The sequence below is a fragment of the Nerophis ophidion genome, linkage group LG21 (genome assembly GCF_033978795.1).
Source record: "Nerophis ophidion isolate RoL-2023_Sa linkage group LG21, RoL_Noph_v1.0, whole genome shotgun sequence".
NCBI lineage: Eukaryota > Metazoa > Chordata > Actinopteri > Syngnathiformes > Syngnathidae > Nerophis > Nerophis ophidion.
The window spans coordinates 6366175-6385862 of NC_084631.1; positions in this window are offsets into that span (position 1 = coordinate 6366175).

Here is a 19688-nt window from a genome sequence, read left to right on the forward strand (position 1 = left end):
AAAGCAGAGGATGTCGTTGTGGCTTGTGCAGCCCTTTGAGACACTCGTGATTTAGGGCTATATAAGTAAACATTGATTGATTGATACACGTATGACAAAAAAAGCGTGTGAAAATCAGTGGTTTCAGTGAGATAAGATTAATTACATGTGCTGAGAGTTCATTGCTCCTGCCAGTTGAATTGCACTGATTGGAGCGGATCACCACTCCAAGATGGCCGCCCCGCGTCTCGTCAGCGTCTGTAGCGCTCGATGCTGCGTCTACTTATGAGATGTCTATGCTCTCACATTCCACAAACCAAAGATTGACATCCTCTACAGCTCCACAGATATACAAACCCTGTTTCCATATGATTTGGGAAATTGTGTTAGATGTAAATATAAACAGAATACAATGATTTGCAAATCCAATTTGAAATGTGGACTCGTCAGACCACAGAACACTTTTCCACTTTGCATCAGTCCATCTTAGATGATCTCGGGCCCAGAGCAGCCGGCGGCGTTTCTGGGTGTTGTTGATAAATGGCTTTCGCATTGCACAGTAGAGCTTTAACTTGCACTTACAGATGTAGCGACCAACTGTATTTAGTGACAGTGGTTTTCTCAAGTGTTCCTGAGCCCATGTGGTGATATCCTTTAGAGATTGATGTCGGTTTTTGATACAGTGCCGTCAGAGGGATCGAAGGTCAGGTGGAGTGATTTCTCCAGATTCTCTGAACCTTTTGATGATATTATGGACCGTAGATGTTGAAATACCTTAATTTCTTGCACTTGCACTTTGAGAAACGTTCTTAAACTGTTTGACTATTTGCTCACGCAGTTGTGGACAAAGGGGTGTACCTCGCCCCATCCTTTCTTGTGAAAGACTAAACATTTTTTGGAGTTTCTGTTTTTATACCCAATCATGGCACCCACCTGTTCCCAATTAGCCTGCACACCTGTGGGATGTTCCGAATAAGTGTTTGATGAGCAGTCCTCAACTTTATCAGTATTTATTGCCACCTTTCCCAACTTAATTCTAAAGTTAATGATTATTTGCAAAAAGAGAAATGTTTATCAGTTTGAACATCAAATATGTTGTCAGAGAATCTGGAGAAATCACTCCACCTGACCTTCGATCCCTCTGACGGCACTGTATCAAAAACCGACATCAATCTCTAAAGGATATCACCACATGGGCTCAGGAACACTTGAGAAAACCAGTGTCACTAAATACAGCTGGTCGCTACATCTGTAAGTGCAAGTTAAAACTCTACTATGCAAAGCGAAAGCCATTTATCAACAACATCCAGATACGCCGCCGGCTGCTCTGGGCCCGAGATCATCTAAGATGGACTGATGCAAAGTGGAAAAGTGTTCTGTGGTCTGACGAGTCCACATTTCCAATTGGATTTGCAAATCATTGTATTCTGTTTATATTTACATCTAACACAATTTCCCAACTCATATGGAAACGGGGTTTGTAACAGCCAATAACCTTCATATTAAATTTAAATTTATAAAAATAATTTTAAGGGTATATTCCATTAATAATTTTAAAAGTTACATGTAAACACCTGAAGGTTGGTCGATGTTTTTTCAATGTGGAACCATTGTCTTCGTTGTCCCTCCTACTGCAATAAATGCTGTGACACCCGTCTCCTTATATGGACACACCTTCCTGCTTCCCGTTTGTCCACGAAAAGTGCATTTATTGTTTTGTTAAGAACTTAAAGTTTACTATTTCTTGTTTTGCACTAGGACATTGTAAGATATATTTTCAAACAAGATATAAATTAAGAAAATATCGTAATATTGATCAAACTCCGCTTATTTTGCTGTGTTCCTTGTTCTCCCGGTTGGCCTGGGAACGCCTCAGGATCCCCCGGTAGGAGCTGGACGGAGTGGCTGGGGAGAGGGAAGTCTGGGCTTCCTTGTTTAGGCTGCTGCCCCCGCAACCCGACCTCAGATAAGTGGAAGAAAATGGATGGATGGATGCCATGAAACAACTCGCTCTGTCCTTCAATTACTTCTAACTATTGGTGCTTGAAGATAAATGAGCATGTGTGCTTTAAATAAATTGTAACTGATTAATGCAATAATGTGACAGTTGTGATTAATCACAAGCGTTAACACATTAATTTTGACAGCTCAAGTGTAGATATACTTAATACGCTTTAATTTTTACAATATATATATATATATATATATATATATACACATACACACATTTACATGTATGTATATGTATATCTATCAATATATATATATATATATATATATACACACACACAATTTACATGTACATATACACATATACATACAGTACATATAAACATACATATACCCATATATATTTTATTATAGCCTATACATCTAATGTTTGTGTACATATTACATTAATATAATGGTTACAGTGGGGCAAAAAAGTAAATAGTATTTAGTGCAAGTTCTCCCACTTAAAATGATGACAGAGGTCTGTAATTTTCATCATAGGTACACTTCAACTGTGAGAGACAGAATGTGGAAAAAAAATCCAGGAATTCACATTGTAGGAATTTTAAAGAATTTATTTGTAGATAATGGTGGAAAATAAGTATTTGGTCAACCATTCAAAGCTCTCACTGATGGAAGGAGGTTTTGGCTCAAAATCTTACGATACATGGCCCCATACATTCTTTCCTTAACACGGATCAATCCTATAGAAAAACAGCCCCAAAGCATGATGTTTCCACCCCCATGCTTCACAGTAGGTATGGTGTTCTTGGGATGCAACTCAGTATTCTTCTTCCTCCAAACACGATTTGAGTTTATACCAAAATGGATACATGGATGATACAGCAGAGGATTGGGAGAATGTCATGTGGTCAGATGAAACCAAAATAGAACTTTTTGGTATAAACCCAACTCGTGGTGTTTGGAGGAAGAAGAATACTGAGTTGCATCCCAAGAACACCAGACCTACTGTGAAGCATGGGGGTGGAAACATCATGCTTTGGGTCTGTTTTTCTGCTACGCTTAAATTGGTTGACCAAATACTTATTTTCCACCATAATTTACAAATAATTTCTTTAAAATTGTGAATTCCTGGACTTTTTTTTCACATTCTGTCTCTCACAGTTGAAGTGTACCTATGATGAAAATTACAGACCTCTGTCATCATTTTAAGTGGGAGAACTTGCACAATCGATGGCTGACTAAATACTTGTTTGCCCCCACTGTATAAAATTAGGCTCCAGCACCCCCCGTGACCTCACAAAGGGACAAACTGTAGAAAATGGATGGATGGATAATTATACTATATAGTTGAATAATAAGAGTATGTGAAGGTTTGACTCCTGCCTTGTTCACTTCTATGACGACCTCCTTAAAGTTTTGTATCCAATCATAAATATCAAGCAGCTAAAATGTGCCAAACATGGATAAGTGTAGAGAGTGTTTAGAATTTTTCCCATCATGCTTTGTAATGGATTTAAATGGTAAAATGGATTATACTTGTATAGCGCTTTTCTACCTTCAAGGTACTCAAAGCGCTTTGACACTACTTTCACATTTACCCATTCACACACTAATGGTGCTCTGTCCTCAGCACCATGGACAGAGGCGGTGACCTTTGCTCCTGCAGGCAGCGCTGGCAACATCTCCCTCCACAGTATGATTAAACCATATTCAAGCGCTTTGACACTACTTCCACATTCACATACTGATGGCGGGAGCTGTCATGCAAGGCCCTAACCAGCACCCATCAGGAGCAAGGGTGACATGTCTTGCTCAAGGACGGACATGACGAAGTTGGTAGACGGTGGGGATCGAACCAGGAACCCTCAGGTTGCTGACACGGCCACTCTTCCAACCGTGCCACGCTGTATAATTAAAGTAATTTAATTAAGTCAAATACAAATAAGGCAACAAGAGAAGTGTCATGTCAGCGTGATCGTGTTTTGTTTTAGTCATGTTCGGTTTTGTTTTTGGACTCTTTCTGTTTGTTGTCACCATGACTACCCATTAGTTTGAACCTGTGCTCATGTCTCGCACCCGTTTTCACTGATCATGTCCCTGCTATTTAAGCCTGTCTGTTTCTGTTCTTCGTGCTGGCAACATCCCCTTCTACCACCATGTATCACCCTGGATACTTCTACTCACGTCATGCCATGTTACCGCCACTCTGCTTCACGTCATGTTTCACAGTTCCATGCCAAGTACATTTTTGTTTATAGTTTATAGTTTCTGTTTTCATTAGTCAAGTTTGTTCTCCGACATCGTGTGCGCCTTTTGTTTGTTCCTGTTTTTTTTAGTTATAGTGTTAAAATAAAATAAAAAGTCTTTACATTCACGTCTTGCCCGCGCCAACTTTCTTTTGCCTTCTGGAAAAACAAACCCCAAAGTCCACTCCAATCGCTTTGCACCTCGGGAAAACAATCCACGCCCAAGTCCTAGTCTTGACAAGAAGTATACCACACTTCTCTTTTGCCCGATATTATTTGCCCGAGTAGCTGGACAGGACAAAATAAAAACTTTGTTGTTTCTCTCCACCTGCTGATAGGATTTTCCTTTAAAAGCCAAAATCTTAGCCTTGACTTTTGGTGTAATGGACGTGTCCGTTCCCTTCTCTCCGGCGGCCTCGCCTGGAACAAATATTAGCTCCTTGTAGCTTGTTACTGCCCTTTGCTGGTGATTCGCCTGGCAGTTGGCGACACTACTCGGTTGCGGCCACTCCTCCCATGAGACAAGAATCAGTTTGTGTTATGTGTGACCATGTGTGTTGACATTTTGTGTTGTTTGGAATAAATTTTTTTTGCACCATGACTAGGGTAGGTTGTCTGCATTGGGTCATAACTAAATGCTTTAAATCACCCTATTAAAAATCATTGATTTAAATTTCCCACACTGGATGCTTGATGGCAAACAAAACCAGTTTTCACCATGAATGCGATATTCCTGCGGGCAACATTCTTTATTAAGCTCATGATGTTTCTAGGGCCAAATTGAAGATGCCGGTGGGCCACTTTTGGCCCCGGCATCCCGGCATATATTCAACCACATACTATAAAATGGTAACATCTGACATGTCCAACTGTGCAAACGAAATGGATTTATAATTCATGTCTAAGTCTGTGTCTAGGGAGTGTATTTAACATAATCCCGCCTAATTACAACATTATATCCGGCTTTACCGTTTAAATATGAACAAAATGTGCACCTTCATTGGTTGGGCTCAAACTCCAAGTGGTGTGGGAGCAGATTCAAGCACAGCTCCCAGGTCAGCCTCTCCTGTAAGATGATGCAACAAGACTGGTAAGTATACCCGCACATTTAAAGTTGTTAGTCACATCAGCAATTAAAACCGAGCGGTTGGTCAAAAATGAATCACTTTCGGGGGTTTTGAATGTCATGCATGCATCATTTGTTGTTCAGGTGGGAGGAGATCGAGATTATGTGCATTGAACGCTGCATGGGTGGATTCATAACGAGGCTACAGGTCGAAGGTTAAGGCTGCACCGCGTCAATAAAAGCTGTGTTAACCACAATTAGGCAAAGGTAGTGATGAATAAGTGAGCCAAAATGATGACAAAATGATGACTCTACAAAAGGGGTCACCAACCTTTTTGAAACCAAGAGCTACGTCTTGGGTACTGATTAATGCGAAGGGCTACCAGTTTGATACACACTTAAATAAATTGCCAGAAATAGCCAATTTGCTCAATTTACCTTTAATAAATAAATCTATATATATATATATATATATATATATATATATATATATATATATATAAAAATTGGTATTTCGGTTTGTCATTCCGTCGTACATTTTTTTTCCTTTTACGGAAGGCTTTTTTGTAGAGAATAAATAATCTATTTAAAACATGTCATCAAAATTCTAAAATAAATCTTAAATCAGGAAAAATTACTAATGATGTTCCCCCACTCCAGGGCCTAGGCTAAGACCGATTTTTTATTTTTTTATTTTATTTTAATCTTCTATTTTTTCGTCCCCCCCCCCCCCCGTTTACCTGTATGTCATCTTTTTTGTAAGGGGCGCTGGAAGCCGGCAGACCCGTCAGCGATCCTGTTCTGTCTCCCTGTAATGTTTGTCTGATCTTGAATGGGATTGTGCTGAAAATTTTAATTTTCCTGAAGGAACTCTCCTGACGGAATAAATAAAGTACTATCTAATCCAAATCTATCCATCTAAATTCTTTTTTTAATTTTTTCAAAAAGATTCGAAATAGCTGGTTTTTCTCTTCATTTTTTTCGGTTGAATTTTGAATTTTAAAGAGTCGAAATTGAAGATAAATCAGGTTTGAAAATTAAATGTTCATTTTTTTGGTGTTTTCTCCTCTTTTTAACCATTCAATTAAGTGTTTTTTTCATCAAGATATGTATATTTGTATGTATGTATATATGTATGTATGTATGTATATATATATGTATGTGTATATATATGCATATATATGTATATATATGTATGCATATATATGTATATATATATATATATATATATATATATATATATACACACATATTTATGTGTATATATATGTGTATATATGTGTGTATATATAAATATATATATATACACATATTTATGTGTATATATATTTTTTTATATATACTTTTTTTTCCTTTTACGGAAGGTTTTTTGTCGAGAATAAGTAATGAAAAAAACACTTAATTGAACGGTTTAAAAGAGGAGAAAACAGGAAAAAAATTAAATTTTGAAAAATAGTTTATCTTCAATTTCGACTCTTTAAAATTCAAAATTCAACCGAAAAAAATGAAGAGAAAAACTAGCTAATTCGAATCTTTTTGAAAAAATTAAAAAAAGAATATATAGAACATCATTAGTAATTTTTCCTGATTTAAGATTAATTTAAGAATTTTGATGACATGTTTTAAATAGGTTAAAATCCAATCTGCACTTTGTTAGAATATATAACAAATTGGACCAAGCTATATTTCTAACAAAGACAAATCATTATTTCTTCTAGATTTTCCAGAACAAAAATTTAAAAAGAAATTCAAAAGACTTTGAAATAATATTTTAATTTGATTCTACAGATTTTCTAGATCTGCCAGAATTGTTTTGGGGAATTTTAACCATAATGAGTTGGAAGAAATATTTCACAAATATTCTTCGTCGAAAAAACAGAATCTAAAATGAAGAATTAAATTAAAATATATTTATTATTCTTTACAATAATAATAATAATAATAAAAATACTTGAACATTGATTTAAATGTTCAGGAAAGAAGAGGAAGGAATTTAAAAGGTAAAAAGGTATATGTGTTTAAAAATCCTAAAATCATTTTTAAGGTTGTATTTTTCCTCTAAAAAAAGCAAAAAAAATAAATAAATGAATATATTTAAACAAGTGAAGACCAAGTCTTTAAAATATTTTCTTGGATATACAAATTCTATTTGAGTTTTGTCTCTCTTAGAATTAAAAGTGTCCAGCAAAGCGAGACCAGCTTGCCAGTAAATAAATAAAATGTAAAAAATAGAGGCAGCTCACTGGTAAGTGCTGCTATTTGAGCTATTTTTAGAACAGGCCAGCGGGCGACTCATCTGGTCCTTACGGGCTACCTGGTGCCCGCGGGCACCGCGTTGGTGACCCCTGCTCTACAACATAGGTGTCAAACGGTGTTATCTGGACCGCTAGGCAAAAAATTAGCTGTAGTTTTTTATTTAAAGAAAATGCTGTCCTAAATGTGCCCACTAGATGTCACAATAGCAATTTGATGTATCCCCTGCCGCTGGAGAACCTGCTCCGAATGGACAGAGTATGAGGGAAACAAAAACAAAATGCTGGAACACAGCAAAAACTCTTACAAGTAAAGTGGAGCAGACGGTGTCCTCAAAGTATGTACGTGCCTGCTTGAGCTTCACAAGGAAGGAATCATCGATAGTGACCAGCGATTATTGTCCCCACAACAAAAACTGTTGCAAGCTCAACTTATATATTGCTATTTACCTAGGCCAGTGGTTCTAAACCTTTTTTCAGTGATGTACCCCCTGTTAACATTTTTTTTAAGTCAAGTACGCCCTAAATTAAATTGTATAACATTGCAAAATATTGCTCATTTGTAGTGGTCTTTCTTGAACTATTTGGAAAAAAAGATGTAAAAATAACTAAAATTATAAATAAAGATTTCTACACATATCTAATCACCTGTCGCCTTTATTAGCAGCAGCCGGGTTGAGACGACTAGAGGTGCTGCTGAGCGGACGCAGTGGACAAACCCACTTTGCTGAAAAGCCTTTTTATGAAAATAAAATAGTGTTATACCCTGAAATTCCTTGTTCTCCTGGCATTAAATAAATAATAAACGGGTTGTACTTGTATAGCGCTTTTCTACCTTCAAGGTACTCAAAGCGCTTTGACACTACTACCATATTTATCCATTCACACAGACATTCACACACTGATGGTGGGAGCTGCCATGCAAGGCGATAACCAGCACCCATCAGGAGCAAGGGTGTAGTGTCTTGCTCAAGGACACAACGGACGTGACGAGGTTGGTACGAGGTGGGGATTGAACCAGGGACCCTCGGGTTGCGCACGCCGCACCCATTGCGTGATGGTCCGAAGAACCCACTAGAGGGCAACCTTTACAGTTGTACAAAGGTTTTTATTGATCCAGCTATGACCATATTCGATATATATTGAACAATTCCCACTTCATTTATCGTGGTCATGCATAAGAACAATCATGTCTATATATTATCACAAAACTTTAGTATGCTTTAAGTCCGTTGCTATAGTTATTAGCTATCGTGCTCAAGCTGCATTTTTTCTATCTGTGCAAGGACAAAACTTCTTGTCTGAGGGGTGGCCTCAGCCGCAGATGTTATCTTTGTTTTAGCCCGCTAACAGCCAAGGACTTCAAGGACCTCAACGAAGATAAGACGACAGCACGCAGACGAAGTAGAAACAAGGAAATCACAAGACTCAGCATATTCCATCACATATTGTGCGTCCTGGACCTGCTTTGCATGATATATGTGACCACTCCTTTTAAAGGCGGCCTCGGTGATGTTGACTATGGAACTCCTGCATAAATAGAGGGACGCGGGAGCTGAAGGGCGAGACTGTGACTGAGTGTTCAGCGCCATGCGTTCTCCTCATTGAGCTAAATTGAACTCTGTCTCTGCATGATTCCTTGCTTCATGTCTGTTTAATAAATGTCATCAGTGGTTAAACCTGACATGTCCGGAACCAATTTACAGCGATAATGGAGGGATAACTGTACTACTAGAACTTTTTTCTCTGCACTTGACGTTGTTGTTTTCTTTCTTTCAGTGGTTCAAACATAATAGTAGGGCATGAGACTCCCAAGGTCAAAGAGAGATAAGAACTGATGCATCCTGGCAGATTACGCGACTCAATGAGAGGGGAAGACCACAGTCCTGGTAAGCACCCGCCCACGCCAGCACTATGTCAGCCGCACGCGTGTGGGAGAACTACGTGAAGAAGAAAGGGAATAATGGAAAACAACGAGCTGATGATCAAGTGGGCCAGCTAGTTGCCATGGCGACTCTGGAGTACACAAACCAGCCTCAGCCTGATCTCCTTTCGCTCCCCTCGTCGTTCCACTCAAAAGACGTGCACGTTGCGCAGGTGGGAGCGGACAAAATTTAAAGAATTTCCCCTCAGGATCAATAAAGTACTTTCTAGTCTATAAAAAGGTAAAGCGTGGTCAAAAGTTTACATACACTTGTAAAGAACATTATGTCATGGCTGTCTTAGAAGTATTTAAGTCTCACCTTAAAACTCATCTGTTTACTCTAGCCTTTAAATAGACCTCCTTTTTAGACCAGTTGATCTGCCGCTTCTTTTCTTTCTCCTATGTCCCCCCCCTCCCTTGTGGAGGGGGTCCGGTCCGATGACCATGGATGAAATACTGGCTGTCCAGAGTCGAGACCCAGGATGGACCGCTCGTCGGGACCCAGGATGGACCGCTCGCCTGTATCGATTGGGGACGTCTCTACGCTGCTGATCCGCCTCCGCTTGAGATGGTTTCCTGTGGACGGGACTCTCGCTGCTGTCTTGGATCCGCTTTGAACTGAACTCTCGCGGCTGTGTTGGAGCCACTATGGATTGAACTTTCTCAGTATCATGTTAGACCCGCTCGACATCCATTGCTTTCGGTCCCCTAGAGGGGGGGGGGGGGGTTGCCCACATCTGAGGTCCTCTCCAAGGTTTCTCATAGTCAGCATTGTCACTGGCGTCCCACTGGATGTGAATTCTCCCTGCCCACTGGGTGTGAGTTTTCCTTGCCCCTTTTGTGGGTTCTTCCGAGGATGTTGTAGTCGTAATGATTTGTGCAGTCCTTTGAGACATTTGTGATTTGGGGCTATATAAATAAACATTGATTGATTGATTGACTGTATTGGGTTTCCAAATATTTTTACATCTATTATTTTATTTTTGTGATAGAGTGATTGGAGCACATACATGTTGGTCACAAAAAACATTCATGAAGTTTGGTTCTTTTATGAATTTATTATGGGTCTACTGAAAATATTTATTATATAATCTCAAATATTCCATCTAAAAAAATGTATTGGGTGAAAATATTGCATATTTTGTGTTTTTTACATTTTTTTCCCCCAATGTTGCTCTAGAGCAGGGGTAGGGAACCTATGGCTCGATGACTGCACCTGGCTTTCAGATAAATCTTAGCTGACATTGCTTAAAATGGTAAGTAATGAATAATTCCGCTGGTAATCACAAAAATAACGTTCAAAATATAAAACATTCTCATGCATTTTAATTTATCCATCCTGTCAGGTTGAGTTGTTGACCAACCCCAAGATGCAGAGATGGTGGCAGGCATTGTAAAGGAAAACACGATTTAATGTCCAAAATATCAAGAAAAAAAACAAAACCAGGAACCAGGAACGGACAAATTGGAAACAGGAAACAGGAACTAGGAACAAAAAGAGGGAAAGCAGGAACAGCGACAAGTAGTAGCACAACATCGACAGGTATTAGTGACAATAATCCAGCACTGACTGGAGGAGAAAGCAGGTCTAAATTCTGGCTGGCTGATTGACACCAGGTGTGGCCAGGTGCCAATCAGCCACAGTTAAGGGGAAACAGCACTCAGGGAGACAAACAGGAACAGGAAGTAAAGGCAGGAAACAAAGACAAATGCAGAGGAAAAACTAAGACATGGTCAAACTGTCAAGGACAAGCCTGTTCAAGAAGTCGCATTAATGGTAAGAAGTATTTTATTTATTGTTGGTTAGCTTCAGAATAACAATGTTATTAAAAAGAATAAGAGACTTATTACACTCTAAAAATGTTAGTCTTAGTTAAAAATGTAGTTGTATTCAGTCTTAAAAAAAATATATGGCTATCACGGAAATACTTTTGAAAATATTTTGCTTGTATGGCTGTTTCAGCCAAAAAGGTTCCCGACCCCTGATCTAGAGCATAGGTGTCAAACTCTTGATTTGGCCCTTGAGGCCGTATGAAATTAACATTAGAGCTGGCTCGCCGGTTTTAACACCGCATTCACCGCTAATACTCCTACTTGCCAACCTTCCCGATTTTCCCGGACTCCCAAATTTCAGTGCCCCTCCCGAAAATCTCCTGGGGTAAACATTCTCCCCATTTCTCCCCGGACGACAATATTGGGGGTGTGCATTAACGGCAATGTCTTTAGCGTCCTCTACAACCTGTCGTCATGTCCGCTTTTCCTACATAGAAATAGCGTGCCAACCCAGTCACATAATATATGCGACTTTTACACACACAAGTGAATGCAACGCATACTTGTTCAACAGCCATACAGGTCACACTGAGGGTGGCCGTATAAACAACTTTATCAATCTTACAAATATGCACCACACTGTGAACCCACACCAAACAAGACTAACAAACACATTTCGGGAGAACATCTGCACCGGAACACAACAGAACAAATACCCAGAAGCCCTTGCAGCACTAACTCTTCCGGGACGCTACAATATAGCCCCGCCCAAGCAAAAATTAATGTTTTACTCATGCACTTTCTCTTGCTACTTCAAGGCTTGAATGTTTGATTAATTTGTTACTGTTATTTTATTAGCAAATTTATTATTAGCAAATTTATGATACGGCCACACTGAAGGTGGCCGTATAAACAACTTTATCAATCTTACAAATATGCACCACACTGTGAACCCACACCTAACAAGAATAACAAACACATTTAAGGAGAACATCTGCACCGTAACAGAACAAAACAAATACCCGGAATCCCTTGCAGCACTAACTCTTCCGGGGACGCTACAATATAGCCCCCCCAAGCAATAATTAATGTTTTACTCATGCACTTTCTCTTGCTACTTCAAGGCTTGAATGTTTGATTAATTTGTTATTCTTATTTTATTTGCAAATTTATTATTAGCACATTTATTATACGGCCACACTGAAGGTGGCCGTATAAACAACTTTATCAATCTTACAAATATGCACCACAATGTGAACCCACACCAAACAAGAACAACAAACACATTTTGGGAGAAGATCTGCACCGTAACACAACAGAACAAATACCCAGAAACCCTTGCAGCACTAACTCTTCCGGGACGCTACAATATAGCCCCCCCCCAAGCAATAATTAATGTTTTACTCATGCACTTTCTCTTGCTACTTCAAGGCTTGAATGTTTGATTAATTTGTTATTGTTATTTTAATTGCAATTGTATTATTAGCACATTTATTATACGGCCATACTGAGGGTGGCCGTATAAACAACTTTATCAACCTTACAAATATGCACCACACTGTGAACCCACACCAAACAAGAATAACAAACACATTTCGGGAGAACATCTGCACCGTAAAACAACAGAACAAATACCCAGAACCCCTTGCAGCACTAACTCTTCTGGGACGCTACAATATAGCCCCCCCCCAAGCAATAATTAATGTTTTACTCATGCACTTTCTCTTGCTACTTCAAGGCTTGAATGTTTGATTAATTTGTTATTGTTATTTTAATTGCAATTGTATTATTAGCACATTTATTATACGGCCACAATGAGGGTGGCCGTATAAACAACTTTAACACTGTTACAAATATGCGCCACACTGTGAACCCACACCAAACAAGAATGACTAACAATTCGTGAGAACATCCGCACCGCAACACAACAGAACAAATACCCAGAACCCCTTGCAGCACTAACTCTTCCGGGACGCTACAATATAGCCCCCCCCAAGCAATAATTAATGTTTTACTCATGCACTTTCTCTTGCTACTTCAAGGCTTGATTGTTTGATTAATTTGTTACTGTTATTTTATTTGCAAATTTATTATTAGCAAATTTATTACACGGCCACACTGAGGGTGGCCGTATAAACAACTTTATCAATCTTAAAAATATGCACCACACTGTGAACCCACACCAAACAAGAATAACAAACACACTTCGGGAGAACATCTGCACCGTAACACAACAGAACAAATACCCAGAACCCCTTGCAGCACTAACTCTTCCGGGACGTTACAATGGAGCCCCCCCAAGCAATAATTAATGTTTTACTCATGCACTTTCTCTTGCTACTTCAAGGCTTGAATGTTTGATTAATTTGTTGTTGTTATTTTATTTACAAATTTATTATTAGCACATTTATTATACGGCCACACTGAGGGTGGCCGTATAAACAACTTTATCAATCTTACAAATATGCACCACACTGTGAACCCACACCAAACAAGAATAACAAACACATTTCGGGAGAACATCTGCACCGGAACACAACAGAACAAATACCCAGAACCCCTTGCAGCACTAACTCTTCCGGGACGCTACAATATAGCCCCCCACCCCAAGCAATAATTAATGTTTTACTCATCCACTTTCTCTTGCTACTTCAAGGCTTAAATGTTTGATTAATTTGTTATTATTTTATCTGCAAATTTATTAGTAGCAAATTTATTATACGGCCACACTGATGGTGGCCGTATAAACAACTTTATCAATCTCACAAATATGCACCACACTGTGAACCCACACCAAACAAGAATAACAAACACATTTCGGGAGAACATCTGCACCAGAACACAACAGAACAAATACCCAGAACCCCTTGCAGCACTAACTCTCCCGGGACGCTACTATATAGCCCCCCACCCCCCCCCAAGCAATAATTAACGTTTTATTCATGCACTTTCTCTTGCTACTTCAAGGCTTGAATGTTTGATGAATTTTTTATTATTTTATTTGCAAATTTATTAGTAGCAAATTTATTATACGGCCACACTGAGGGTGGCCGTATAAACAACTTTATCAACCTTACATATATGTACCACACTGTGAACCCACACCAAACAAGAGTAACAAACACATTTCGGGAGAACATCTGCACCGTAAAACAACAGAACAAATACCCAGAACCCCTTGCAGCACTAACTCTTCCGGGGACGCTACAATATAGCCCCCCCAAGCAATAATTAATGTTTTACTCATGCACTTTCTCTTGCTACTTCAAGGCTTGAATGTTTGATTAATTTGTTATTGTTATTTTATTTGCAAATGTATTATTAGCACATTTATTATACGGTGGCCGTATAAACAAGTTTATCAGTCTGACAAATTATGCACCACACTGTGAACCCACACCAAACAAGAATAACAAACACATTTCGGGAGAACATCTGCACCGTAACACAACAGAACAAATACCCAGAAACCTCTTCCGGGACGCTACAATATAGCCCCCCCCCCAAGCAATAATTAATGTTTTACTCATGCACTTTCTCTTGCTACTTCAAGGCTTGAATGTCTGATTAATTTATTTTATTTGCAAAATAATTATTAGCATGTGGAAAAAGTTTATTTTGATATTTACCTCAGAGGGCTGCACATAGAAAATGTAATTTAAATTTTATTTGATATGACATTGATTTTTTTTTTTTAATTATTAATATTATTATTTAAAACTGGATTTTACACGTCACTATAAGGTTATATAAGCCTTGCTTGTTCAATATTCAATGCAAAACGTGTTTGGGTCCCTTTTAAAAGGTTAATTTGTTCAACCTCGGCCCGTGGCTTTGTTCAGTTTTAAATTTCGGCCCACTCTGTATTTGAGTTTGACACCCCTGATCTAAAGATTTAAAACTTATATAATAATGAAAAAATACTGAATAATGACACATTTTTAATTTTTTTTTTGACCAAAATCCTTTAAGGTCCCCGGGATCATAACTGAGCAAGAGCCTAAATGTATATTGTTTATATATATATATTGCATTGATTTTTCAGTGTGCGGCCCTCAGTGGAAAAAGTTTGGACACCCCTGTCCTAGGGTTAATGGCGGGATTCTGTGATGACATCATATGTAAGGAAGGACACTGCGGTCCCCTGAAGAGTGACAGACGCTAAAAACATGAAAAGAGATTATTCTCCACACCTGTTGACCCCATGTGATATCGTGACACTAATGTACTTCTAACTGTGGGTCCAAACACTTGCTCTGTGGCATGTTTATTCACGGCTCCCATTACATGACTGCTTGGGACTGACCTCAAGTCTACCGGCTGACTCGGTGCACATGGATCTCTGCCTTCATGACAGCCGCATATATTGCAGTAAAATATTCTACTGCTTTACCTAAAAAAAAAAAAAAACCCAGTGAAATTGGCCCGTTGTGTAAATAGTGAATAAAAACAGAATACAATGATTTGCAAATCCTTTTCAACTTATATTCAATTGCATAGACTGCAAGGACAAAACCTTTTGCAACTATTAGCTCATTTTGGAAATTTGAGGCCTTTAACCTGTTTCAAAAAAGCTGGCACACGTGGCAAAAAAGACTGAGAAAGTTGAGGAATGCTCGACAGTTTAGCAACAACATTTCTCAACGAGCTGTTGCTAGGAATTGCTCATGAATTGCATGAAATGCTCAGTCATTCACAAACCCGTCACCACTTTGTGAGCAAATGCGTGAGCAAATTGTCAAAACAGTTTAAGAACAACATTTCTCAACGGACTATAGCACGGAATTTTGGGATTTCACCATCTACAGTCCGTAATATTATCAAAAAGTTCAGAGAATCTGGAGAAATCCCTGCACGTAAGCGATGATATCGCAGTCTTTCGCTCCCTCAGGTGGCACTGCGTCAAAAAGCGACATCGGTGTGTAAAGGATATCACCACATGGGCTCAGGAAAACTTCAGAAAACCACTGTCAGTAACTTCAGTTCGTCAATACGTCTGTAAGTACAAGTTAAAACTCCACTATGCAGAGCCAAAGCCGTTAATCAACAACACCCAGAAACGCCGCCGGCTTCGCTCATCTATGATGGGCTGATGCAAAGTGGAAAAGTGTTCTGACGAGTCCACATTTCATATTGTTTTTGAGAGAGAACCTGCACGTAAGCGAGGATATTGCGGACCTTCAATCCCTCAGGCGGTACCGCATCATTCAAATTTACACTCCTGCGCACGATCTGAGGTCCGAGAGCCAGCTCCAGCCCGTGGTGCCCAAGACCAGACTTGAAAACAGGGGAGACAGGACCCTAAGCTCTGGAACACTCTGCCCCTCCATGTTCAAACTGCTCCCACAGTGGAGTGTTTGAAAGGCCCACTGAAAGCCACTACTAGCGACCATGCAGTCTGATAGTTTATATATCAATGATGAAATATTAACATTGCAACACATGCCAATACGGCCTTTTTAGTTTACTAAATTACAATTTTAAATTTCACGCTGAAGTATCCTGTTGAAACGTCGCGGTATGATGACACGTGCGCGTGACGTCACGCATTGTAGAGGACATTTTGTTCCAGCACTGTTCCCAGGTATAAGTCGTTTCTTTTCATCGCATAATTCCACAGTATTCTGGACTTTTGTGTTGCTGAATCTTTGAAAATTTGCTCAATGAATAATGGAGACGTCAAAGAGGAAAGCTGTAGGTGGGACGCGGTGTATTGCGGCCGCCTTTAACAACACAAACATAGCCGGTGTTTCATTGTTTACATTCCCGAAAGATGACGGTGAAGCTTTACTATGGAACAGAGCGGTCAAGCGAACACGGTTGGATTGGACCACACACACAAAGTACAGTGTATTATGCAGCGATCATTTCGAAAGATCGGGTTTCGAAGAGGGTCCCTTGCGAAGGGCAGAGATGGGCATCGCCACCACCCTTCGACTGGTGGTGAAAAAAGGTGCGGGACCGACCTTCAGGTTGTACAGGTACGACCATATAATCTCACTAAAACACTAGTAACACAATAAGCATATAAGGGATTTTCCAGAATTATCCGAGGAAATTTGTCTAATAACATCTGAATCACTCCCACTGTATAGTCTTTTTTTTCTGGTCCTTCACTCTCACTTTCCTCATCCACGAATCTTTCATCCTCGCTCAAATTAATGGGGAAATCGTCGCTTTCTCGGTTCGAATCGCTCTAGCTGCTGGTGGCCATGATTATAAACAATGTTCATATGTGAGGAGCGCCACAACCCGTGACGTCACGCGTATATCGTCTGCTACTTTTGGTAAAGGCAAGGCTTTTTTATTCTCGACCAAAAGTTGCGAACTTTATCGTCGATGTTTTCTTCTAAATCCTTTCAGCAAAAATATGGCAATATGGCGAAATTATCAAGTATGACACATAGAATGGACCTGCTATCCCCGTTTAAATAAGAACATCACATTTCAGTAGGCCTTTAAGTCTCGTCTTAAGACACACTTTTATTCTTTGGCTTTTAACACTGCGTGAGTTGTGTGGTCCTCTGTTTTTTATTAATTGTGAAGTGAATTATATTAATATAGTGCCTTTCTCTAGTGACTCAAATCACTTTACAGAGTGAAACCCAATTGCTAAGTTACATTTAAATCAGTGTGGGGTGCTTGATGCTGGATATCTCACTCTGCATCATTAGTCCCCCCACCCTCAAAACACTTGACTCGGAGGGAGGAGGGAACAGTGCAAATGGCTTTCATTATTGCACGTTCATGCATCATGGCAAATGAGTTTGGAGCTACAAGACATTTAAAGTCAACTCCGACATGCGTTGACTTTGTTGGATCAGCACCGCCTCCACACTGACGCATGATGGAATCTAGCTCCTTGGGAGTAGATGGCAATTACTATTGGCATAATATATATATATATACATACACACACACAAATATATATAAATATATGTGTGTGTTTGTATATATATATATATATATATATATATATATGTATATATATATATAAGTATACACACACACATATATAAATATACATATATACACACGTGTGTGTAATACATATACTGTATATATATATGTATATATATATATATATAAATGTGTGTGTGTATATATATAAGTATACACACACATATATATAAAAATACATATATACACATGTGTAATATATATACTGTATGTATATATATATATATATATATACATACACACACATGTAAATATATATATATGTGTGTATATATATATAAGTATACACACACATATATAAATAAATATACATATATACACACGTATGTGTAATATATATATATATATATATATATATACACACACACGTGTGTATGTAAATATGTGTGTGTGTGTGTATATATATATATATATATACACACGTACATACACACATACGGTATGTATATATATATATATATATATATATTCAAACACAATCATACATGTCCCTGCGATGAGGTGGCGACTTGTCCAAGGTGTACCCCGCCTTCTGCCCGATTGTAGCTGAGAGACTCCAGCGCCCCCTGCGACTCCAAAAAGGGAATAAGCGGTAGAAAATGGATGGATGGACAATCATACATATATGTGTGTGTGTGTGTATATATATATATATATATATATATATATATATATACACACACACACACACACGTACATACACACATGTATACATATATGCACATATACTGTACATATACGTATATATACATATATACTGTATATAAATATATACACGTGTGTATGTATATATGTGTGTGTGTGTGTATATGTATATAGGTACATATGTGTATATATATACATATACACACATATATATATATATACACACTTATGTATATATACACACATATATATAGATATACACACACACACAAATATATATATATATACACACACATACATACATTATACACATACATACATTTAATTTTCCTGAAGGAATAAATAAAGTACTATCTGATCTAATCTACATATATACACAAATACACACACACATATATATATATATATATACATACACACATACATATATATATATATACATACACATATATATATACACACATACATATATATATATATATATATATATATATATACACACACACATATATATATAGATGGTGGAGGGGTTAGTGCGTCTGCCTCACAATACAAAGGTCCTGGGTTCGAGCCTGCGCTTGGGATCTTCCTGTGTGTGTTTGCATGTTCACCCCATGAATGCGTGGGCTTCCTCCCACTTCCAAAGACATGCACCTGGTGATAAGTTGATTGGCAACACTAAATTGGCCCTAGTGTGTGAATGTGAATGTTGTCTGTCTATCTGTGTTGGCCCTGCGATGAGGTGGCGACTTGTCCAGGGTGTACTCCACCTTCCGCCCTACTGCAGCTGAGATAGGCTCCAGCAAATCCCCGCAAAAGCGGTAGAAAATGGATATATATATATACATATGTTTATATATCCATCCATTTCACCTCACAACCGCTTC